Source organism: Pseudophryne corroboree, chromosome 9 (genome assembly GCF_028390025.1).
Source record: "Pseudophryne corroboree isolate aPseCor3 chromosome 9, aPseCor3.hap2, whole genome shotgun sequence".
NCBI classification, from domain to species: Eukaryota; Metazoa; Chordata; class Amphibia; order Anura; family Myobatrachidae; genus Pseudophryne; species Pseudophryne corroboree.
The window spans coordinates 228421751-228440553 of NC_086452.1; the positions used below are offsets into that span (position 1 = coordinate 228421751).

At 44.0% G+C, this 18803-nt stretch overlaps 1 protein-coding gene across 4 annotated transcripts in view; it reads left to right on the forward strand.

The window, feature by feature from the left end:
- CLCC1 (chloride channel CLIC like 1) overlaps positions 1-18803 on the forward strand; it is a 251622-nt gene that overhangs the window by 117718 nt on the left and 115101 nt on the right. The window lies entirely within an intron of this gene.

An 18803-nucleotide genomic window follows, 5' to 3' on the forward strand; every position in this document is an offset into this window, starting at 1 on the left:
GTCTCGGCGCTTCAACTTTGCTGAGCAGCTACGTGGTCAGGTTCAAACACTTTTGCTAAGTTCTACAAGTTTGATACCCTGGCTGATGAGGACCTCATGTTTGCTCCATCGGTGCTGCAGAGTCGTCCGCACTCTCCCGCCCGGTCTGGAGCTTTGGTATACACCCCATGGTCCTTTTGGAGTCCCCAGCATCCTCTAGGACTTAAGAGAAAATAGGATTTAAATCCTTTTCTCCTAGTCCGTAGAGGATGCTGGGCGCCCGTCCCTGTGCGGACTGTTTTTGCAGTAGTATTGATAGTTATTGCTTCTGTTACACGGAGGTTGTGTATCGGTTATATTCAGCTTGTTGCTGTTTTTAGTTCATGCTGTTAACTGGTATTGCTTAAGAGCCATGTTGTACGGTGTGTTGTGGTGTGAGCTGGTGTGTTTCTCACCCTTGGTTAACAAAAATCCTTTTTCTCGAAATGTCCGTCTCCCTGGGCACAGTTCCTATAACAGGTCTGGAGGAGGGGCATAGAGGGAGGAGCCAGTTCACACCCATTCAAAGTCTTATAGTGTGCCCATGTCTCCTGCGGATCCCGTCTATACCCCATGGTCCTTTTGGAGTCCCCAGCATCCTCTACGGACTAGGAGAAAAGGATTTACCGGTAGGTATTAAGATCTATTTTCTGAGAAATTTAGAAATAAATATTAATTGAAGTAAATTGTGTTTATATGTCATCCTAAGGTTCAGTTATGTGGTGGGGGACAAGATTTGCTTCTGTTTGTCCACATATTTTATGATTGGCAGCCACCAGCACTGGTTTTTGCCTATTACATTGACCATAAATAATTTGAATTGGTCCTGGCCCACCAATCCAGGGCACTCCTGCAAGTGTCCTGAGGCACCCCAGGGTGCCACGGCACACCGTTTGAGAACCACTGCAATAGACTAATTTTGATAACCTATACTGTTGCTAGAAGACACCTCACAAGTGGGTGCTGTACCCCCTCCAGATAGATAGACAGATAGATAGATAGACATATATATATATATATATATATATATGTGTGTGTGTATATATATATATATATATATATATATATATATATATATATATATATATATATATATATATAGCCACACATGATGGTAAAGTTTACCATCATCTGTGTCTGAATACAGCTGTATTATTATTCAACAGGTTATGCTTAGTATGGACACCGAAGCAGATGATTTAACACTGGAGTGCCGGCTGATTTGGAGTGTGTGTGTGTATAATAAATAAATATATATATATATATATATATATATATATAATATCTTGTAGAAGGCGGCACTCCTGGGACTTACTAATAGAAATAGGTGACAAGCACCATAATCAGTGGTTAACGTTCCAGTTTTATTTACAAAACTTTCGTCAGAACAATTAAACATAACAACAGCTCTTACTTGCCGCCTTCTACAAGCTACATTCAATTCGCTGGAAGGCAACCGGGCAACTAACGAACTACAAATTGAGTGCCAGGTCTTTCGACATTATATATATATATACACACATATACATATACACAAAAAAACACGTTTATCCTGCGCTATATAGTTGCTGCCCTCTGAATCGGTCCCACTGTTAGTTGGGGCCAAAGATAAACACTCCTCCAAACACTGAGTCAGGGGGCGCTAACAATCACTTCCCATCAACCAGCAATAATATCGACCACATATATAGATAATAACAGTTTATTAAAAGCACAATTTGCGATTAGAGAGAACCCTTTCAAATGCACAAATCAATTTAGAGTGTCATAGATGAAATGAAGGGTAATTTTTTGCTTGCACTTTTGGAGAGCAATGAGAAGCACATGTGGATCTGTTTTCATCTGTGGAGACTTTTCACACTCTATTGAGTCTCACCCAAAGTGGGATATTTATGTTTTTATTTGATTGGACCTTCCCGTACTACGGATAGAGGTCACATTTTATAAAATCTATATTGTAAAATGGTCTTACGACCCTGGTGTTTCCTTTGATTGTCTATATCGGATTGAATTTATAGCTACTTTCGATCATCCCTCTGAAGAAGTCCGTAAAGGACGAAACGCATCAGGGTTGATGAGAGAGAGAGAAAAAAAAATTACCCTTCATTTCATCTATGACACTCTAAATTGATTTGTGCATTTGAAAGGGTTATCTCTAATAGCAAATTGTGCTTTTAATAAACTGTTATTATCTATATATGTGGTCGATATTATTGCTGGCTGATGGGAAGTGATTGTTAGCGCCCCCTGACTCAGTGTTTGGAGGAATATATATATATATATATATATATATATATATATATATATATATAGTCAGTTTAGAGGCGGCACTTGGAGACTGGATCAATATGTGAAAAAAGCCCACGTGTTTAATAAACACGTGGGCTTTTTTCACATATTGATCCAGTCTCCGAGTGCCGCCTCTAAACTGCCTATATGTAAGGATTCATATTCCTTGTGGAGGGCACCGGAGCATCAATGTACAGATGTGTGATTATTTATCATGTTTAAGAGCGGCATGGGTGAGGAAAATACACTCACGTCATGCTTGTCTTGCAAAGCTGGGTTAACCTCTCAGGGTCTGGTTCAGAATGGTTTGTGTGTAAAGTGTTTTAGTTTTCACTATAGTCTCTTGAAAAATCCAAGGCAGACACAGGTGCAAGTGGATCCCCCATGGGCTACCTTTGCACCTCAAGCTTCAGCAGTAGCAGCCCACAGAGCAGTTTTTCTACGTACATGGAAAGCTGATTCAGAATCCAAGAAGGTTCTGGAGTCTTTGCCTTTTACTGGAGATATTCTTTTTAGTAAAGAATGAAACAGTTTTTGGAGTCAGAAGTAGACTCCAAGAAAGTGAAGTTTCCTTCCACACACAAATCCAAGCCTAGATTTCCAGCTTCCAAATCAGAAGATAAGCCATCAGCTTATGGTGTGGGCCTCCACCTGGGGGACCCCAGGGTGGGAGGCCGACTTCTTCAGTTTGCACAGGTCTGGCAGCAGTCTACCACAGATGCCTGAGTGCAAGAAGCGGTATCTCACGGTTATGCATTTGCTTTCAAGAAACACCCTCCTCAAAGGTTTTTCTGTACCAGCCCGTCTTCAGTGGAAACGAAGGCCAGAGCTTTGCAAGAGGCAGTTCAGAAATTACTTCAGTCAGGAGTAATTATCCCAGTTCCTCCTGTGCACTGAGGACAGGGTTTTTATTCCAACCTGTTTCTAGTCCAGAAGCCAAATGGTTCGTTCCGGCCCATACTCAATCTCAAGGTGCTGAACAAGTACATTTGGGTGCCTCGTTTTCATATGGAGACTTTACGTTCCATCATTTTGGCCATGGAGCCAGGGGATTTTATGGTATCCCTGGATATCCAGGATGCTTATCTACATGTTCCTAATGCACTGTCCCATCAGTGCTATCTCAGGTTTGCTATCCTCCAACAGCATTTTGAGTTCCAGGCCCTTCCATTTGGACTGGCCACAGCCCCCAGAGTTGTCACCAAGATTATGGTGGTAATGGCAGCTTATCTCCACCAGCAGGGGATAAGAATCTTTCCATACCGTGACGATTTATTAATCCTGGTACAATCTCTGGAATTGCTTCTGTGTCATCTGCAACAGACAATAGCTTTTCTGCAGAAACATGGTTGGCTCATAAATTGGGCAAAGTCGTCTCTGGTTCCGTCACAACGGATGACTCATTTCGGGGCTGTGTTGGATTCGAGCCTTCAGAGAGTAACCTTACCTCTGAACAAAATATCCAAAGTTCATTTAAGAATTCAGGAGCTGCTACACAATCGGAAGGTATCCATTCACACCGTAATGCGTGTGATGGGATTGATGGTGTCAACATTCGGCATGGTGGAGTATGCTCAGTTTCGCTCGAGGCCTCTGCAACGTCTGATCCTTGCTAAGTGGAATGGTTTTCATCAGACAATAAAAACGCAGACTATGGTCCTTCATCTGGAAGTAAGGAGGTCATTAGCTTGATGTCTACAGACTTCCCATCTGGACAAAGGGCGACCCTTTCGGATATCAGTGTCAGGAAGGAGTTGTTTCCAGGGGCAGTGGACCAAGGAAGAACGTTACCTGCCAATAAATATATTGGAACTTCGGGCCATATTCAGTACATGGCACTTATTCAGGCAAAGAACATCCTTCAGGGGAAAGCAGCCAGAATGCAATGAAGGAGGTAAGTCGCATGTTAAAGTGGGCAGAACTTCGTCATCCGGCCTTGTCCGCAGTGTTCGTTCTGGGAGTCCTAAACTGGGAAGTGGATTTTCTCAGTTGACACGCCATTCATGCAAACGAATGGGTTTTACTCCACGAGGTCATCTAGACTCTGGTAGACAAGTGGGATTTGCCGGAGATAGATCTCATGGCATCCCGTCAGAACAACAAAGTTCCTGCATACAGGTCAAGAACAAAGGATCCCAAAGCAATCTTTGTGGATGTCCTGTCTGTAAGTTGGGAATTTCGTCTGGCCTATGTGTTTCCACCAATCGCCCTATTACCCAGGGTGATGCGAAAGGCAAAACAAGGAAGGGGTGCCGTGATACGAATAGCTCCGGCTTGGCCCAGAAGCTGTTCGTACACAGATCTGCAGAGGATGTCGATGGATGCTCCATCCCTACTCCCTCAACGTCCAGATCTACTGTCTCAGGGTCCTTATTATCACAAACACTTGGATCCAGTGCAAGCAGTGCCTCGCACTGGGGTCCGCCACTGTCAAGGGGCCCAAATCTAGCACGGCATGTAACGAGTCAAACCGCTGCCCACCGAGGAGAGGAGCAGCAGGGATGCAGCGGCCACGGGGGGGGGGGGGGGGGAGGTAGCCAGAGCCGGCGCTTCCATTGGGCGCTGAGGCCGGATGGGGCGGTCCACTGTGTCTGCCTGTGAGAAAAATAAGGGAGGGGTAGCAAATTGGCAGACGCTTGCCTCACCAGGTCCGCTGGCTTCATGATCTGCGTCTCCTGAACGGGTGTCCCTCCAGCTGCTGCCTGCCGCATTTGCCCTGTGAATAAGTGCCTCCCTGTTGTACCCCTGTCAACTGCTCCGGCTCATTTCATCCCCGAAACGGAGCTCCACTCACCTGTTCCTGGATGCACCATCTTGATGGCCCTACCTCCTGTTGCCTCCCGGCTCCCTGTTCCGCAGTTAACATCACTGGAGTCCGAGGGGTGAACAGGTTGAGCGCCACTGCGTGAGGGACTGGGGCTACAAAGGAGACTGCGGGCGGCCCTCCTGATGCTGTTTCCTGTCTGAATGGATAACGGTCCCCTACTCCTGCAGCATACAATCTTATCTCCATGTACTGGCCCCTATTATACCGTACATTTTGTTTTGGGACTGACTCTCTCTGCATCAACGGGACTCCCTCCTCTGCAGCAATAAAGGTGCCCTCTCTGTAAGTTCAGGTCTCCTTTTCCTTCACTGTAGCTGAGTTTGGATTTGTGGATTTGAAGTGTTCATTTGGGATATATATATATATATATACACACAGATAGTGGCATAAGCGGCACTCCCGGTGTTAACTTATAATGTCCCTGTATAGTGCAAAGTTTCGATTTAATGTCAGTCGTTGTCAGGATCTATATCCATCTGTCTGTCTGCCGTAATGTGTAAAAAGGGGACGCCGTCTGCCGTAATGTGTAAAAAAAGGGGACGCCGTCTGCCGTAATGTGTGAAAACGGGACGCTGTCTGCCGTAATGTGTAAAAATGGGACGCTGTCTGCCGTAATGTGTAAAAGGGGACGCTGTCTGCCGTAATGTGTAAAAAGGGGGACGCTGTCTGCCATAATGTGTAAAAAGGGGAATCTGCCCGCCGTAATGCGTTAAAGGGGCTCTACCTGGTGTAGTGGTGCTACTGTGCGGCGTAATTTGAATAACGGAGACTACTGTGCACCGTTATATGAATTGGTGTTATTTTGTGGCAACACCCCTTCCCCATGAAGCCACGCCCCTATATATTTTTCGTGCGCCCACAGCGCGCACTGCCCCTGTTTTGCATAGGGGGGGCTACGATGCCGTTGCACACAGTGCTAAAATGTCTAGTTGCGGCACTGTTGCTAGGTATCTATTTCCCTGGCCCTGAGCAGGTCCCCCTCACCAGGTCCTCTCCAGGGGTGAGGGGGTGGACTTGGACGGGATGAGGGGGGGGGGGGGGGGCAGAAGCATTTTGTCGCACCTGGGCCCACCACCGCTCGCTAGTTCTGCCACTGCTTGGATCGACTGTCTTTTACAGCCTGGCTCTTGAGACTTCCATCCTGAAGGCAAGAGTATTCTCACAACAAGTCATTTAAACTATGCTCATAGCAAGGAAACCTTCCTCAGCTTGCGTTTGTCACCGAATATGGCAAGCCTATATTCAGTGGTGCAATTAATAAAAATTTGACCCTAGGTCTTTCAGTTTCCAGAGTCTTAGCATTCCGTCAAGCGGGATTGGATAAAGGTTTGAAGGTGGCTTCCTTGAGAGTACAAGTGTCAGCATTGAAGAAAGAAAATTGCTAACCTACAGGATGTGCGCACTTTTTTCCAGGGGAATGCTGCACATTCAACCTTCTTTTGTTCCTCCTACAGTGCCTTGGGACTTAAGTTTAGTCCCAAAGGCCCTTCAGGTTGCCCCATTTAAACCACTTAAAAGAGTGGATCTTAAATGGTTGACAGCTAAAGTTCTCTTTCTACTGGCCATCAGATTTACAGGCATTATTATGTCGTCGTCCATTTCTGATTTTTTTATCCAGATTGAGCAGTTCTCACAACCAAATCTGGTTATCTTCCTAAGGTGGTGTCTAAATTCCTCCTTAACGAAGAAATTATAGTCCTGGCCTTCCAGAGGCCGGACCTTTCTGCGGGAGATGCATCGTTGCACGTAGTCTGTGCCTTAAAGATCTACGTGGATCGTACCAGTGCCATCAGAAAGACAGACACTGGGGTATATTTACTAAAATTCGTATTTTCCCGTTTGAGGTCAAAGTTCAATCACGAATGACATCGAAAGTGTAAAGTTGCAACTTTTTGAATTTAGTACGACTAATTTACTAAGCTGTCGTATTCTGCATTTTCGGATTTACCGATGTCGATGTCATTCGTTTTTTTGTGCAGTGTTTTACGTGAGTGACTTGTAAAACACTGCCGACTTTAATACAATGAATCTCGGCCGGATCTGAGAGATCCGTGCTGGGCTTCATTGTGCACCTTTTAAAAAATTGAAATCAGTGTTAAAATCTAAAAAAAAAATTGCGTGGGGTCCCCCCTCCTAAGCCAAACCAGCCTCGGGCTCTTTGAGCCGGTCCTGGTTGAAAAAATATGGAAAAAAAAAAGTTAGGGGTTCCCCCATATTTAAGCAACCAGCACCGGGCTCTGCGCCTGGTCCTGGTTCCCAAAATACGGGGGACAAAAAGCGTAGGGGTCCCCCGTATTTCTGAAACCAGCACCGGGCTCCACTAGCCAGATACATAATGCCACAGCCGGGGGACACTTTTATCTAGGTCCCTGCGGCCCTGGCATTACATAACCACATACTCACCCCTGGCCGGGGTACCCTGGAGGAGTGGGGACCCCTTCAATCAAGGGGTCCCCCCCCCTCCAGCCACCCAAAGACCAGGGGTGAAGCCCGAGGCTGTCCCCCCCATCCAAGGGCTGCGGATGGGAGGCTGATAGCCTTTTTGTCAAAAAATGAATATTGTTTTTAGTAGCAGTACTACAAGTCCCAGCAAGCCTCCCTCGCAAGCTGGTACTTGGAGAACCACAAGTACCAGCATGCGGAGGAAAACCGGGCCCGCTGGTACCTGTAGTACTACTACTAAAAAAAATACCCCAATAAAAACATAAGACACACACCTTGAAAGTAAAACTTTAATGCATACATCCACACCTCCATATACACATACTTACCTATGTTCACACGAGGGTCGGTCCTCTTCTCCATGTAGAATCCATGGTGTACCTGTTGAAAAAATTATACTCACAAAATCCAGTGTAGATGGCTCCTCTTGTAATCCATTTGTAATCCAGGTACTTTGCAAAAAAACAAAACGGACACCCGACCTCGCACTGAAAGGGGCCCCATGTTTTCACATGGGACCCCTTTCCCCGAATGCCAGAAACCCCCTCTGACTTATGTCTAAGAGGGTTCCATCAGCCAATCAGGGAGCACCACATTGTGGCACCCTCCTGATTGGCTGTGTGCTCCTGTACTGTATGACAGGCAGCACACGGCAGTGTTACAATTTAGCGCCTATGCGCTCCATTGTAACCAATGGTGGGAACTTTGTGGTCAGCGGTGAGGTTACTTTCGGTCATCCATCTCATGGATCCGTGCATGCCTATCCAAACACGCCAAAAAAAAGCAGGTCTGTTTTTTTTAGCACTTTTTCACGAATTGTATTTCAGCACAGCAGTGTTTGGCTATTGTCGACAGTGTTTGTGATTTGCACTTTTTAGTAAATTCCCGATTTCTACCAAATTGCAGGCGTATTTGACCGATGGTGTATTGATTCGTAATTTTTTCCTAGGACTTCCAAAATATTACGAATGCCCTCATCACTGCCGAGATTTTTGCTTAGTAAATTCCCGAGATGACACTTTGAAGAAAAAACGTCATCTCGGACAAAATCGGGACCTTAGTAAATATACCCCACTCTCTTCATTCTCTACGGATTCACAAGAGAGGATCGCCTGCTGATAAGCAGACACTGGCGAGGTGTCTTCGGATGACGATTTCAGAAGCATATTCTCAAGCTCATCTCCCTGTCCCGGCTAATGTCTCTGCTCACTCTACTCGTTAGGTAGGTCCATCATGGGCAGCACAACGTGATGCTTCAGCAGAAAAGATATGTAAGGCAGCCCATGGTCTAACATTAACACATTCATTAGACATTATACCTTTGCTACCTTTGCCTCTCAGGACGCTGAATTCGGGGAAAGGTTTCTCCTGTCTAATCAGGAGCATCCTCACCTCTAAATTGCTTTGGGACATCCCAATGTTATCCTGTGGACCCTGCCGGAGAAATATTCGTTATGGTAAGAACTTACCGTTGATAACGTTATTTCTCCTAAGTCCACAGGGATCCCACCCTGACGCACCTGATTTGAGGATCCTTTCACTCATTAACCTCTTCCTTCTTGTATGGAAGGGTGTGCATGTGTGTTCTTCTCGCCTGATTAGGGCTCTATATAATGCGCCTGCCTTGAGCTTTGGGAAACAACTGATTTGCCTGAGCCAGGAGGCGGGGGATATATGGACGGGCCCGTTGAATGCTGGGAGGCCGAAAGCTTTGACCGTTTGGTGCAAATCCACTGTTGCATCATCATATCCCAATGTTTTCCTGTGGACTTAGGAGAAATAACGTTATCAACGGTAAGTTCTTACCATAACAAATATTTTTTCATGTTTTTATTTTTATCTCGTGGCATTGCTGTTTTAAATGCCGTATTTTAAAACATGAATTCAGTACAACTTATTTAAAACACCTTACGTTTACTGTAACTTCTATTTTGAATTGTAGTTTTTCCTTTTTCTTTTTCTCTTTTAAGCATGAAAATAAACAGCACTAAGGCACTGTTTATTTTAGTGCTTGTAGGGATAGTTACAGTAGTTTAGAGTTTTCAAACAGGAATAAAGAAAGGTCCTATCAAAAAAAAGAATCAAGCTTTTGTGAAGCTTGTGACAAATATATTTCTTTTAACCAACTAATGCAGTTTGTTCTGACTGGCCCCAGCCCGAAATTATTCCTGTACAGCCTCTTAATCAATTTCAAGAGTTAATGGAAGGGATGAAAAAAAATATTTTGTATACAAAGAATAACTTCTTAAGTTGCAGGGGCTAGACTGTGTAGATCTCAAACAAGTTTAGACGTGGTACAGTACAGTTTTCTCAGAAATGTAGTCTTGTGATCTAAATGTTCTAGAGAGTGAAGAATCTGTGGACATTTAAAGAATATACTAAATCAGTTAATACAGGTTTGGTGGATGGTTTACTTACAAATATAAACCATGAAGAATAAAGAAGATCTGACATAGGAAATAAAACATTTGAAGAGGACTTCACAAAGGGTAGAATATTCCCATTCATAGGGCGGGATTCAATTCTTTTCACACCTTTCCACACCCGTTCTGTTTCTGCCCTCAGGGGCGTGGTATCATTATTTCAGCTCGCTACCCCCTGGAGTAGGGAGGCACCCAACCCTTTACACAGCTAAACCTGATCACTATGGGCGCAATATGCGCGATAACGGAGATCATTTTAGAAATTAAATTGGGCGTGATATATCATTTGAATCCCACCCATAGTGTTATGAAAGATATGGCAACATCTATATATATGATATATGTCAAGGGAATTGGTCTAGAATTGAGAGAATGTATTCGATTAGAGATGAGGAGTTGATAAAGTGGGGCTCTTTGCTTTAGGTTGTTGCTAGGACTGACATTCCTCCATGGATAAAAATAAAAATGGAGAGCTGTTTAAATAACTACATACATTAACGGGCAATACATTACAGTTAGGCGTAGTGATAGCATTTGTTGCCAGAGCTCTTCGGGTATGGGCTGCAATCTCCATTCTGATATTGAGATAAAATTACTAAACAATAATTACTAGAAGAAAAAAGTAGACATTGTGTAGAAGGAGTTGAATTTCTTTGTGAAGAATGCTTATATGTGGTGTCCAGTTCAGCTAGATCAGTTCATTCTGCAACAGTAGCATGAAGAGTTCTGTGATTGCACCTTTGGGTGGAAGATACACATCAATAAAATAGATTGACCACTTTACTAGAAGTTACAGGTCAAGATGCCAGTATAGCAGACAGTATCCAGCAGGTCCATGTTCGTAAGTACAATAAAAGACAGGATGTTAAATCTTCTAATTTTCCGCTACAGGGAGACTTCTAAATTTTATTAGACAATGTACTCAATTTATTATGGACAAATGTCTGTGGCAGATGCAGAATAGAATTAAAACGTACAGCCAGAAGGGATATGACTGTTTCTAAAAAAGATCCTAAAAATTGTATAGAACAAAAAGCATTGACATACTGCAACAATTGTTCAAAACAAGAGCAATTGTTAAGGGCCCTACACACTGGCCAATTGGCCACCGAGGTGCCCGGCGGTGGGGATGGGGGAGTGAAGTTTCTTCACTCCCCCGTCACCTGGACCCATAGCCCTGCATGCTGATATGGACGATATTGCCCATATTAGCTTGCAGACATAAACAAGTCGGCACCAACGATGAACAAGCATGGGGCCGCGCATCATTCATCATTTCAATGTAATCAGTAAATGTGTAGGGCCCATAACTGTACCTTCTGCTCAAGAGAGAACAGGCTTTTATTCTGTTTGTTTCTAACAAGAAAGCCATCAGGCCGCTTCAGAAAAATGTTAAATCTCATGCAGTTGAACAAATATATCCTAGTAAAACATTGCAGGATGGACACCCTTAAAACCATTTTTGCTGAACTCCCTTTTAATGTCGTATCCTCATGCCTCTACTCTACCCTGTTTGCAACAGAGCTGGGAGTCAGAGGTGGATAATCTCTCTGAGGATGAATGGAATAGAGCTCTTGCATGCCCTCATGTATCTACTGCTTCCGTTTGCTTTCAGCAGAGCCAATTATTTATTCTGCTTAGTATTTACTTGATGCCAGTTAGAGTGGTGAGATTTGGTGGGAGGGCATCTGATGTCTGCCCTAAGTGTCAGTCAGCTCTGTTACCTTTTTGCATTCACTATGTGAGTGTACGGATGTGCAATCTTTTCGTGTACAGGTTCTTCGGGTGTCTCTGATACTGGTATTTTACCCTCTGTCCTAACTTCGCTTTGTTGTTTTGGGGTTATACAAAGATGATGCTGCCCTAGATGATTATAGTTTACAATATACTCTGAATGTATGTACTCTGGCCAAGGTCTGCATAGCACGATTTTGGATGGCCACTGCAGGTCCTGATTTTCAGGCATTACTATCTCGGGTTAATGTTATGATGCAGCATGAATGTTTTTTGTATAGTGCTGCTCATAAAACAGAATTAAAATATGACCATCTATGGTCCAGGTGGCTCTCCTTGCAATATGCTCCCTCATAACGACCTGATTGAGGATATGTCATCTGTTTTAAGATGAACAGTTATTACTCCTGTTCCCCATACATCCTTGCTGTTATATGCTTGACTCACTCTAGGGGTGTCTACTTATGCAAATGCTGTCATATACACCCTTAGCGGAGTATCTAATTACTGCGGCTATTTGTCTCCAGGATGCCTATTTTTATATCCCCATAAAAAAAAGCCATCAGAAGTTTATCAGATTCTAAATTCTTAGCAACCACTATCCGTTCATCTGTCTCCATTTCGGGTAGGCAAAAGCGCTAAGTATGTTCACCAAGCTACTTGCAACTCTCATAGCAGAATTATTCAAACAAGATATAACATTCTGGCTGTATCTGGACACCTATTAATTGCAGGGAAAACAAAACTGGTACAACCCAAAATACTGTAGATCGTGTGCTGCTTTTTCTTCCACATCATGAGTGGATCATAAATTGGGAAAACAGTCAATGATACCCAACTCAGTATTCAGATTAATCGCCTTTGTTTGTTGGGATTGTTCTCGTCAACCATAAATCTAATCCCATGGGCAAAATAGCACATGGGAAATTTGCAATAAAATCTTATATAAAAAATAAACTACCAGAAGAAATCTTTAAATCACTGGATCCATTTGAAAGATTTCACAAAAAAATATCTTATTTGTTGATGGGGCATATTAAGAAACACTGTAGGTTTGTTCTCCTGATATCTCCAGCATTCTCCTGCATCAAGCATATATTATAGTGTGTCCATTTTCTCAGCTTTGTTCCATATTACTAGCACTGATTCCGCTAGATCCTGACAGAGGTGTTCCAGCTGTTAATATTAAAATTTGGATATCCAGAAGATGATCTGATGGCAACAAACCAGAACTTACCTGTTTGTTTTTCCAGATACCAAGGGAGTAGATGTTCTCTTCTCTTTCTGTTCTTGGATTTATATCTGGCATATGTCTTCTCTACATTTCCACTGATGATGAAAAATGAGAAAAGGCAGATGTATTAATTCTATAATACTAGCCGAGATTTCCATGGTAACCAATAACTTTCGGAATGTTGACAGAAGATCCTTGGCCACTGCCAATATGTTCTGACCTATTACGTCAAGGTCCAGTTTTTCATCTACATCTGACAGGTCTAAATTTAATGGCATGGAGACTGCACAGACGTTATCAAGAACTAATTTCTGTCAGAACAAGTAATAAGATGGTTTTCTTACAGGCATGAAAGTGTGGATGTATTTAGAAGCTTATTACAGAATCTTGAACAAGTTTATAGCCTGGTCTGGAGTCAAGATCAGTTTAAGAAAGACATTGGCTGAAGGATTGACACTAGCAACCATGAAAGTACAGGTTTCTGCAATAAATATTCTCCTTGATAAAAGAAAACGAACAAAACTGGCAACAGATGATTTACAGTACTTAGATTATTAATTAGTATTTAGGGCCTAATTCAGACCTGATCGCTATTGTGCGAAATTGCACAGCGGCTGATTATTGAATGACTGTGCATGCGTATGCACCGCAATGTCCAAACAGCGGCAGAATGGTGCAAATATTTTGATCGCTAGGCGTACACAAGGTGATTATCAGGAAACAGACGTTTCTGAGTGGTAACTGGACATTTTCTGAGTGTGTCAGGAAAAACGTAGGCGTTACCAAGGGTGTGTGACGTCAGCTCTGGCCCCGAACAGCCTGATTCTATCGCAATGTAGGAGTAAGTCTTGGGCTACGCTCAGACTGGAAAACTAATTCGATGGTGAGTAGCTTGCGAACGGATTTGCAGCTGTCCGCTGTTTGGTGAAGTTTTTGCACAGCGTACGCATGCATTCACACACTTGCACGGGGCAAGTTTTCACTCTCTATGGGTGACGACTAATCTCGGCCCTCTGCAAATTTGCAGAGGAGTGATCAGGTCTGAATTAGGCCCTTAGTTATCAGGCAGTTAAAAGAATCTGTTCTCAAATTAATTCCTTAATAGCACTGTGTGTCCTAATGGCTTCCTCTTTGAAACATTAGAGATTTCCCTTAAATTCGCAACTCTTAAGGTTGTAATTCTTATTGCAATAACAGCTATCAAAAGAGTAAGTAAGCTCCAAGTTTTGTGGTTTTCTTATTGTTTTTTTCTGACTGGAACTGAGGACCAATTAAGCTTTGCTTCCGAGGGTGTTTTCCTCGTTCCATATTAACTATCAAATTACACTACCAGCTGATAAGAAAGGAAATGACAGACTTCGGATCTTGTGAGGGAAAGTATCATCTACTTGTCAAGGGTTGTAGAGGTCAGGACAATGGATCATGTTTTTGTCCTTCCTACAGGAGTCAGAAAAGGTCGTATTCCAACTAAAGTGGATAAGAGAACTCATCATATTCGTCTATGAGGAGAATATAAAGAATGTACCAAACATCGCCAGAGCACACTCAACCAGGGCAGTCTTAAGTTTGTGGGCACAAAAGGCTTAATTATAAAACTTTCTAGGGAGGCAGCATGGTCATAAATCCATAAATTTAGCAGACATTATTTTCTAGTTGTTTATATTACCCAGTTTGAAAGTAAAGTGCACAAGGAGCAGCAACAGAATAAGCAGATATTGTAGATGATAACGCTGATGTTTCTGATACAGTGTGCTGTCCTTATTTTTGCCCTACTGTAGTATTGCTTGGGTACATTCCATATGTAAAGGCTGTCATAGAGTACTTTAAAAGAAAAAAACGGTTACCGGTAATTCGGTCTCTTTAGTGCTCCACGCTCCTCCCCTTCCAGGGATCTTATGGTCACCTACTGTATGCCCAGTGTCCTAACTGGCAGTACAGTAGTAGCAATGGCTGTCACTTTTGTGCCATTCTCTTTGGAGAGACAGACAGCAATCAGAGCTGCTGTCCTGGCAAAGACTTTGTTTCTTGATTTTAGAGGGATTGTGGCCAGCCTATAGAGAGGCCATAATTACCATTTCTCTTGCTGGGGTCCACATTAGTACCATGGGGTATAGACTGGTCCACTAGGAGCCATTGGCACTTTAAGGGTTTAACAGTGTGGGCTGGCTCCTCCCTCTATGCCCCTCCTACCAAACTCAGTTTAGAAAATGTGCCCGGAGGAGCCGGTCACAGCTAGGGGAGCTCCATAGGAGTTTTTCTAGTTTTGTTTTTTTAATTAGAGTCAGTTACAGGGAGGCTGCTGGCAACAGCCTCCCTGCTTCGTGGGACTTAGGGGAGGAGTAGTGTCCAACCCTGTGAGGTTAATGGCCACTATCTCCGCTGACAGGACACTGAGCTCCTGAGGGTGATGATCGTTAGCCGCCCCCAGACGACCGCTCACTCCCGCAGCATGCCGCCACCCCCTAACAACAGAGCCAGAAGATTCCGGTGGTGAGTGAGTCTCCGGCGCCCCAGTAAGCAGGGAGCCGGTGTGAAGATGGTGGCAACAGGGTGGGAGCGCAGTACTAACTGCGCTCCGGAGGCTCAGCTGTACACAGTGCAGCGCTATGAGGGGCGCCCTGAGCCAGTGCCTGTAGCCTAAACTGGTCACCAAGGCTGTCAGGGACCTCGGTAACGCTGCCAGCATCATTCCTCAGGCCATTATAAAGATGTGAAGTGCGTGAAGCAGCGCCATGTTCAGGAGGCGGAGCTTCTCAGAGCGGACCCAGCAGCATTCAGCGCCATTTTCCTGCCTGCAGATCCAACTACAGAGACGCTGAAAGGTAGTGCTGTCCCACCACACACCTCCAGCTTTCCTGTGCGGTACTAGGGGGTTGTAGAAGGGGGGGCAGGGGGGCTGTGTAATTACTGTGTAGTGTATTAAGGTACACAGCGCCAGGTAGTTGTATTATATCTACCTAGGGAAGCGCTGTGTGTGTACTGGCTCCAAGCTCTGTGTTTCTCTGTGGCATACTTGGGGGGGAAACTGTGTCTGACATTTTCCTGTGTGTATGGGTGTATGTTTTCTCACATAGCCATGTCAAGGGATTCGGTGTCTTATGCTGCAGAGGACATTTCCTCTCCAGAGGAATCAATTCCATGAACTCAGGAATGTAATGTCTTATCTCAGATTCCCATTACTGAGCCGGAATGGCTAACTTCTATTAAGGGAATGATCTCTCAGATATCTACTAGGGTAGCTCATACTGAGAATGAAACTCAGATTTTAAAGAATTCTATGGCTGTTTGGTCAGGTTCTGTTCCTATTTCTTCCAAATCCTCTAACATGTAGCCACAGAAAAGTGCTCTTGCCCAGATTATGTAAGATGACACGGATACCGACTCTGACACAGTAGACAGTGATGGGGATGTGCTGAGGGGGACGGCATCCCTGGCAAAGGGGGTGCAGCTCATGATTGAGGCCATGAGAGATGTGTTAAACATTGCGGACACACCACCTGAGCAGGTTGAGGAGGCTTTCTTCACAGATAATAAGAAAGCCTCGCTAACCTTCCCTGCGTCAAGAGAATTAAACGCTTTATTTTAAAAAGCCTGGGAAACCCCAGAGAAAAAATTCCAGATCCCCAAAAGGATTCTGGTTGATTTTCCCTTCCCTGAGGAGGATAGGAAAAAATGGGAAAACCCACCCATAGTTGACGCATCTGTGTCCAGACTGTCAAAAAAGGTGGTTTTACCTGTCCCTGGATCTACCGCGTTAAAAGAACTGGCTGATCGGAAGATTGACGCTACGCTTAAATCCATATACACTGCTTCGGGGGTGGCATTAAGGCCTACTATTGCCTGTGCATGGATCTCAAAAGCTATAGGAAAGTGGTCAGGCACGTTACTAGAAGACTTAGATACAATGGATAGAAGTGACATTGAACTGTTTTTACGTAACATACAAGATTCTGCGGGGTTCATGGTGGAATCCATGAAGGACCTGGGTACACTGAATGCACGGATATATTCTGCAGATTTCTACGGCAGTATTGCCGTGTCCAAAATCTGTTAAGGCCCACTCTACTCGTAAGGTGGGTTCTTCCTGGGCGGCTGCCCGGGGTGCCTCGGCTTTACAGCTTTGCCGAGCGGCTACTTGGTCTGGGTTGAACACGTTTGCTAAATTCTACAAGTTTGATACTTTGGCCTCTGATGATCTGAACTTCAGTCAATCAGTTCTGCGGGAGCTTCCGCACTCTCCATCCCGATGTGGACCGCAGCATCCTCTAGGACGTAAGAGAAAATAGGATTTTAATTACCTACCGGTAAATCATTTTCTCGTAGTCCGTAGAGGATGCTGGGCGCCCGCCCAGCGCTTCGTGATTCTGCAGTGGTTACTTCGTTCAGTACTGCTTGGTTAAGTACTGTTTTGTTAGTTGGTTAAGTAATTGGCTCAGCCGTTGCTGAATTTTCAAGCTGGTTAGCTTGGTGTGCCTTGCATGTGTGAGCTGGTATGAATCTCACCACTATCTGTGTAAAATCCTTCTCTCTAAGTTGTCCGTCTCCTTGGGCACAGTTTCTAGACTGAGTCTGGTAGTAGGGGCATAGAGGGAGGAGCCAGCCCACCCTGTTAAACTCTTAAAGTGCCAATGGCTCCTAGTGGACCCATCTATACGCCATGGTGCTAATGTGGACCCCAGCATCCTCTACAGACTACGAGAAAAGGATTTACCGGTAGGTAATTAAAATCCTATTTTAACAATCTAGTCTGTCTCATACAAGGTTCAGTGTATGTAATACTTCAGATGTCTATAGGGCCAGTGACAACAGTAAGCTGTATCTAAGCTAAGTGTTTTTGTTTCTGGATGTGGGCACCATTCCATAATCCACGTCCCTGCTCTGCGGAACACTTGAGCAAGTCTGGGGTAACAGCAGAAGGACCTGTTACCAGCCCTGGACACAAATGTACACATTGGTTTTACTTACAGTATATACTGGACTAGTTACCAGCCCGTCAGAATAAGGGAACAACACAATAGTAAAGTCAGCACTTGAATTGCTCCATCTGGTGGCCACTGGCGTGTAAAAACTTGAATTGAACCGTAGAGGTGAGGAGCAGCGTTAGCCTTTTATTATATAGGATAGGATAGCATATGTAATACAGTATTACTAATTAACATAGAGGATCTGTTACAGTAATTCCCAAGCTCAGTCCTCAGGAACGCCTTATAGTTCTGTCATTGAGACCTCCTATTTGGTACCTGGGTGTACTTATTGCTGGCTGACACTGACCAAAAGTTCCACAGGTAGTGCTAATTATTTCACTTGTGATATGTTGAGTTAGCTGCTCTCTGGTATGATTTACTGATAGAGCGCTCAGATCAACACACAGGGCAGACTAGGTATGTACAGCAGCTCTGTTCAGTCCCTTACACTGCATGCTGTGTCTGCGTCTGCAGCTCTAGTAAAATAGTAGTATATCCTAGTGCTGTCAGTTGAGGGATTGCAATGGTAGGGCCACCACAGGTATGTACACATATCGGCAGGTAATACCTGTCAGTTTGTGAAAAAAAAACAATAAGCAGCTAATGTGAGCTTATCATTTTTTTTAATACATCTAGATGATTTTCCGCCGCCATAGAATAGTATGTTGACAGCGAAAATTGTTAGATGTTGGCAGATACCGTAGAGAAAATGGATTTTCCTCTAAAGTATCTGCTTTAATACATGCCGAGGCTTGCTGGTTATAGCCTATTTAGCACTTACCACCTCTTCATATATCTGCCGCATATCAACGTAGATACTATAGTGCATGGTCGGTTCCCCTGTGTAAATATATACTGTATATATAATAAAT